Raw genomic sequence first — 7,462 nt, forward strand, 5'->3', positions numbered from 1 at the left:
GAAGAGAGCTATGAGCCTGCCCCTCCCCCTGCAGGGTGATACAGACAGAGGAGAGCTATGAGCCTGCCCCTCCTCCTGCAGGGTGATACAGACAGAAGAGAGCTATGAGCCTGCCCCTCCTCCTGCAGGGTGATACAGACAGAGGAGAGCTATGAGCCTGCCCCTCCTCCTGCAGGGTGATACAGACAGAAAAGAGCTATGAGCCTGCCCCTCCTCCTGCAGGGTGATACAGACAGAAGAGAGCTATGAGCCTGCCCCTCCCCCTGCAGGGTGATACAGACAGAAAAGAGCTATGAGCCTGCCCCTCCTCCTGCAGGGTGATACAGACAGAAGAGAGCTGTGAGCCTGCCCCTCCTCCTGCAGGGTGATACAGACAGAAGAAATCTATGAGCCTGCCCCTCCTCCTGCAGGGTGATACAGACAGAAGAGAGCTCTGAGCCTGCCCCTCCCCCTGCAGGGTGATACAGACAGAAGAGAGCTATGAGCCTGCCCCTCCTCCTGCAGGGTGATACAGACAGAAGAGAGCTATGAGCCCGCCCCTCCTCCTGCAGGGTGATACATACAGAGGAGAGCTATGAGCCTGCCCCTCCTCCTGCAGGGTGATACAGACAGAAAAGAGCTATGAGCCTGCCCCTCCTCCTGCAGGGTGATACAGACAGAAGAGAGCTATGAGCCTGCCCCTCCCCCTGCAGGGTGATACAGACAGAAGAGAGCTATGAGCCTGCCCCTCCTCCTGCAGGGTGATACAGACAGAAGAGAGCTATGAGCCTGCCCCTCCTCCTGCAGGGTGATACAGACAGAAGAGAGCTATGAGCCTGCCCCTCCCCCTGCAGGGTGATACAGACAGAGGAGAGCTATGAGCCTGCCCCTCCTCCTGCAGGGTGATACAGACAGAAGAGAGCTATGAGCCTGCCCCTCCTCCTGCAGGGTGATACAGACAGAGGAGAGCTATGAGCCTGCCCCTCCTCCTGCAGGATGATACAGACAGAAGAGAGCTATGAGCCTGCCCCTCCCCCTGCAGGGTGATACAGACAGAAAAGAGCTATGAGCCTGCCCCTCCTCCTGCAGGGTGATACAGACAGAGGAGAGCTATGAGCCTGCCCCTCCTCCTGCAGGGTGATACAGACAGAAGAGAGCTATGAGCCTGCCCCTCCTCCTGCAGGGTGATACAGACAGAAGAGAGCTCTGAGCCTGCCCCTCCCCCTGCAGGGTGATACAGACAGAAGAGAGCTCTGAGCCTGCCCCTCCTCCTGCAGGGTGATACAGACAGAAGAGAGCTATGAGCCCGCCCCTCCTCCTGCAGGGTGATACATACAGAGGAGAGCTATGAGCCTGCCCCTCCCCCTGCAGGGTGATACAGACAGAAGAGAGCTATGAGCCTGCCCCTCTTCCTGCAGGGTGATACAGACAGAAGAGAGCTATGAGCCTGCCCCTCCTCCTGCAGGGTGATACAGACAGAGGAGAGCTATGAGCCTGCCCCTCCTCCTGCAGGGTGATACAGACAGAAGAGAGCTATGAGCCTGCCCTTCCCCCTGCAGGGTGATACAGACAGAAGAGTGCTATGAGCCTGCCCCTCCTCCTGCAGGGTGATACAGACAGAAGAGAGCTCTGAGCCTGCCCCTCCTCCTGCAGGGTGATACAGACAGAAGAGAGCTCTGAGCCTGCCCCTCCTCCTGCAGGGTGATACAGACAGAAGAGAGCTATGAGCCTGCCCCTCCTCCTGCAGGGTGATACAGACAGAAGAGAGCTATGAGCCTGCCCCTCCTCCTGCAGGGTGATACAGACAGAAGAGAGCTCTGAGCCTGCCCCTCCTCCTGCAGGGTGATACAGACAGAAGAGAGCTATGAGCCTGCCCCTCCCCCTGCAGGGTGATACAGACAGAAGAGAGCTATGAGCCTGCCCCTCCCACTGCAGGGTGATACAGACAGAAGAGAGCTATGAGCCTGCCCCTCCCCCTGCAGGGTGATACAGACAGAAGAGAGCTATGAGCCTGCCCCTCCTCCTGCAGGGTGATACAGACAGAAGAGAGCTATGAGCCTGCCCCTCCTCCTGCAGGGTGATACAGACAGAGGAGAGCTATGAGCCTGCCCCTCCCCCTGCAGGGTGATACAGACAGAAGAGAGCTATGAGCCTGCCCCTCCTCCTGCAGGGTGATACAGACAGAGGAGAGCTATGAGCCTGCCCCTCCCCCTGCAGGGTGATACAGACAGAGGAGAGCTATGAGCCTGCCCCTCCTCCTACAGGGTGATACAGACAGAAGAGAGCTATGAACCTGCCCCTCCCCCTGCAGGGTGATACAGACAGAGGAGAGCTATGAGCCTGCCCCTCCTCCTGCAGGGTGATACAGACAGAAGAGAGCTATGAGCCTGCCCCTCCTCCTGCAGGGTGATATAGACAGAAGAGAGCTATGAGCCTGCCCCTCCTCCTGCAGGGTGATACAGACAGAAGAGAGCTATGAGCCTGCCCCTCCTCCTGCAGGGTGATACAGACAGAAGAGAGCTATGAGCCTGCCCCTCCTCCTGCAGGGTGATATAGACAGAGGAGAGCTATGAGCCTGCCCCTCCTCCTGCAGGGTGATACAGACAGAAGAGAGCTATGAGCCTGCCCCTCCTCCTGCAGGGTGATACAGACAGAGGAGAGCTATGAGCCCGCCCCTCCCCCTGCAGGGTGATACAGAAGAGAGCTATGAGCCTGCCCCTCCTCCTGCAGGGTGATACAGAAGAGAGCTATGAGCCTGCCCCTCCTCCTGTAGGGTGATACAGACAGAAGAGAGCTATGAGCCTGCCCCTCCTCCTGCAGGGTGATACAGACAGAGGAGAGCTATGAGCTTGCCCCGCCCCCTGCAGGGTGATACAGACAGAAGAGAGCTATGAGCCTGCCCCTCCTCCTGCAGGGTGATACAGACAGAGGAGAGCTATGAGCCTGCCCCTCCTCCTGCAGGGTGATACAGACAGAGGAGAGCTATGAGCCTGCCCCTCCTCCTGCAGGGTGATACAGACAGAGGAGAGCCATGAGCCTGCCCCTCCTCCTGCAGGGTGATACAGACAGAAGAGAGCTATGAGCCTGCCCCTCCTCCTGCAGGGTGACATTTTTCAGGCGTTTTTCCCATCTCTGTCTCTCAGGTGAAGTCTCCGGATGAGCAGCATGTGGTGGGGATGATAAAGAAGGAGACTGATCATCTTCTGCTTACTTTCCCATTGGACCTGGAGGTGACAATGAAGGCCATGTTGTTGGGCTCCTCCTTGTACCTGGTGAGTGGTTGTCTCCATCTTTGATGAGGGTGACCTTCAGGGTGAGCAGAAGATGAGTCGTGATGGTTGGTAGGATAGGTCTCTTAGTGAGGACACAACTCCATCCTGAGTCCATGGCGCCCATGGTACGCACAGCGGTGATAGATGAGAGTCTTGGACAGTGTTAGGAGACTGGAGGAAGACAGAGGAGTCTGGAGAGAGCAGAGGAGTCTGGAGGATGGGGATAGAGGGGTCTAGAGCAGAAGAGTCTGGAGGATGAGGCTTAGAGGGGTCTGGACCAGGACAGAGGAGTCTGGAGAATGGGGACAGAGGGGTCTAGAGGAGCACAGAGGAGTCTGGGGATAGAGGAGTCTAGAAGAGAACAGAGAAGTCTAGAAGAGAATAGAGGAGTCCAGAGGAGAACAAAATCGTAGTCAGGGATAGGTCAAGGTTAGGGCAGGTTGAAATTGTGAAATTATGTGGTCCGAGGTCAGAGCAGATAGCAATGGGTCAATACAGTAATTAGACATAGGTCGGGTCAGGCATTAGAGAAGCAAAGTCAGGAATCAGGCAGAGGTCAGTACATAAAAAACGCAACCACAGGCAAAAAACCTAACCACACACCGTTGCAGGGACTAGCTAGCTGGACAAACCTATTGCTCAGGCACCTTCTCACATAGGAAGATGCCTTAAGTATTCCAGGGTTACCTGCCATTGGCTAGTGGAGATTAGGATTGTGTGTGTTAGAACTTTAAGGTGGTTACCCTATGGGTAGACTGGAGAGGCTAAGCCAGCAAACGCAGGCCACGGCCTGCAACAAGAGATGGAACGTGGCAGGTGTGGACCTCTGGAACAGCATTGGCATTAGCCACCTGGTAAAGTAGGATGGTGGTGGGTACGGGTCGCCGGTCTAACATCTAGCAGTCACCAATCTCTCACCAACCCAAAAGTAGTCTGTGAGAGTGTTCTTGTGGCAAGGCCCAGTGTGTAATCAGACCACACCTGTAACTACGTATCTGCCTGAGCCATAACCCTAGGGCACTATTTCTATCTGAGGGCGGGGTTACTTTGTGAGTGCGTTGCTCTTTCTCCTCCTTATTTTCTTCCTCTTTTCTCTCTTCTCCTGCTTTTTCCTTTGTCTTTTCCCCTCATCTTCCCATTCCTCCTCTGATCTTTTTCCCTATCACACTTCACCACTAATCCTTCTCACTTCTTCCTCCTGCACCCATAACTATTCTTCTTTCTCTACCGTTCCCTCTGTTTTTGCTTTTGCTTTCCCTTTCTTCTGCAATTGATTTCCCTTCCCATCCTTTTTCTTCTCCTCTTCCTCTCCACTTCCTCTCTCCATTTCTTCTTTCCTCCTTTCTCCTGTTCTTCCTCTTCCCTCTATTCTCCTCCTCCTTCCTTCCCTCCTCTTCCACTTTCTTCTTCTCCTCTTCCCATTCCCTCAACATCTTCCTTCTTCTCCTCTACTTTCCCATGTCTTTCCAACATCTTCCTTTCCCTTTCCTTTCTCCTCTTCTGCTCCCACTCTTTCCCCTTCCATTTTCTCCACTTCCCCTCCATCTCCTCTCCCTCCATCCACTTTCTTCTCCCCTCATCTCCGGCCATTCTTCTTTATCCTCCCCTTTTCTTCCACATCCTTTTCCCTTTATCCCCTTATTTCCTCTTCCCCTCATATTCTACTGTTGCCCTGCCCTTTCTACTATTCACTTACCCTTCCTTTTTTCATTTTTCTCTATCCCCTTTCCATTTTCCCTTTTACTCTTCTTTTCCTTCTTCTCTTTTATTTACTTTCCTTCCACTTACTCTTTCCTTTCCCCTCCTCCTCGTTTTTTATCTTCTGCCCTTCTCATAACCCTCCTTTTCCCCTTCAGCTTCTCGCATAATCTTCCACTTTGCCTTCTACTTTCCCCTTCCGCTCCTCTATTACCTCCCACTCTTCCTCCCTGTCCCCTTCTACCCCCTCTGCCTTCTTTTCCTCCTCCACTCTTCCTCTCCTCTTCTTTCCTTCCTCTATTCCTTTCCCCTCTTCTATCCCCCTTTTTCCTCTATCCTCCTTTTCTCTCTTCCTTCTCCCTTCTATTCCTCTATCACCCTTCCTTTCCTCTTCTCTTCCTCTTCTTCCTCTATCCTTTGCCCATCCTCTGTCCCTGCTTTCTTTTCCTCTTCTCCTCTTCATCTCCGTCTTCTTCCCTTCTCCCCTCTCCTTCTATCCCCTCTTCCATTCTTTCTTCCTCCATTATTAACCTTCCTCTCTTCTCCCTTCTTTTTCTCTATCCCCTTCTCCTCCTCTTCCCTTCCTCTATCCTTTCTCTCTCCTCTGCATCTATCCTCCTTCTATTCCTTCCCCCTCACTTCCTCTATCCCCCACCAGACTCCTCTATCCCCCACCAGAGCACCAGACTCATCTCTGCTTGTGTATAGAGTCCTGGGGGGGACGACTCTTCCTTAATTCCCCTTCCTCTATCCCCTCCTTCTCCCCTTCCTCTATTCCTTCTCCTCGATCCCCCCTTTTTCTAATCCTTCCTCCTCTTCATCTACCGTATTCCCTCCTTCTCCTCTTCCTCTATTTCTTCCTCCTTTTCCTCTACCCACTTCTTCCTCTCCCCATTCCTCTAGTCCTTCTCCCTCCTCTTCCTCTATCCCCCTACTCCTCTTCCCCCCCTCCCTTTCTCCATTTGTTTTCCCTCCTCTTTCTTCTATACCATCCTTCTCCTCTTCCACTTCCTCTATATGTTTTCCCTCCTCTTCCTCTATTCCCTTGTCTTCCTCTCCCTTTCCCCTATTCCTTCTTCTTTCTCTATCCCCTCCTTCTTCTCTTCCTGTCTCCTCTTCCTCTATTCCTTCTCTCTCCTCTTCCTCTATACCCCCTTCCTCTATCCCCTCCTATTTCTTCTCCCGCCTTTTCCTCTATCACCCCTTCCTCTATCACCTCTTTCTCCTCTTCCTGTCTCCCCTTCCTCTATCTCCTATTCCTATATCCCCTCTACCTCCTACTCCTTTTCCTCTATTCCTCTTCCCCCTCCTCTTTCTCTACCCCCTCCAACTCCTCTTCCTATCTACCCTTCCTTTATTGCTTCTCCTTTCTCTGCCCCTCTTCCTCTATCACCTTGTCTTCCTCTCCCCTCCAATTCCTCCGTCCCCACTTCTTCCTCTATCACCTCCTACTTCTCTTCCTGCCTCCCCTTCCTCTATTCCTCTTCTTCTGTCCCCTCCTCTTCCTCTATCCCCTCCTACTCCTCTTCCTGCCTCCCCTTCCTCTATTCCTCTACCTCTGTCCCCTCCTCTTCCTCTATCCGCTTCTTACCTTCTTCCTTTCTCTCCCTTCCTCTATTCCTTCTCCCGTCTCTTCCACTATCCCCCTTTCTCCTCTTCCTGCCTCCCATTCCTCTATCCCCTCCTACTCCTCTTCCTGCCTCCCCTTCCTCTGTCCCCTCCTCTTCCTCTATCCCTTTCTACTCCTCCTTTTGCCTCCCCTTCCTCTATTCCTCTTTTTCTATACCCTCCTACTCCTCTTCCTGTCTACCCTTCCTTTATTCCTTCTCCTTTCTCTGCCTCCCTTCCTCTATCACCTAGTCTTCCTCTATCCCTTTCTACTCCTCTTCCTGCCTCCCTTTCCTCTGTTCCTCTGTTGCTCTCCCCTTCTCTTCCTCTGTCCCCTCTTACCTTCCCTTATAATGATCAGATTTGACTTTGATTTCCACTTTCAGGAAAATCTCATTAAATCAAAGAGAAAGGAACTGCAGAGACGAGCACGTGACTGATACTCCTGCAGCACATCTCACCAATATCCCATGTATGCAGCCACATGTATCTGAGCACCTTCTCCGCAGAGCATCATATATCATCCTCAGCATTGCAGAGCATCACACCCAGCATTACCAGGGAAATGCTCCTCATACTAAACACTAATACTGCAGAACATCTCACCTGGCTCACACTGAAGAGCATCGCACCCACTATACACCTGAGGAATGGTGCCACCGTGGAGGGCTGGCTGGACGTGGACCCTGGATGGTCATGGGCTGGGAGGTTTAACAAGCCACTGGCCCTTTAAGAGAAACCAGTCTAATATGGACAATGTGTATTGTTCTGACAACCTGCATTCCCAGACGGTGTATAATGTACAGGATGTGTGATAATGAGCTGTATTATATGTACAAACGCTGAATAAATGCTGTATCTGCTGCCTGACGCCTCTGAGGGTGGCGGGATGTGTCCCAGATCTG

At 52.8% G+C, this 7,462-nt stretch overlaps 1 long non-coding RNA gene across 1 annotated transcript; it reads left to right on the forward strand.

The window, feature by feature from the left end:
• Positions 1-3,096: 3,096 nt before the first annotated feature.
• LOC120984415 lies at positions 3,097-7,149 on the forward strand. The gene is made up of 2 exons (XR_005775261.1): positions 3,097-3,251; positions 6,944-7,149. It is a non-coding gene; the product is annotated as an uncharacterized LOC120984415 (long non-coding RNA).
• Positions 7,150-7,462: the final 313 nt, after the last annotated feature.

Source organism: Bufo bufo, unplaced genomic scaffold, assembly GCF_905171765.1.
Source record: "Bufo bufo unplaced genomic scaffold, aBufBuf1.1, whole genome shotgun sequence".
Lineage (NCBI taxonomy): Eukaryota > Metazoa > Chordata > Amphibia > Anura > Bufonidae > Bufo > Bufo bufo.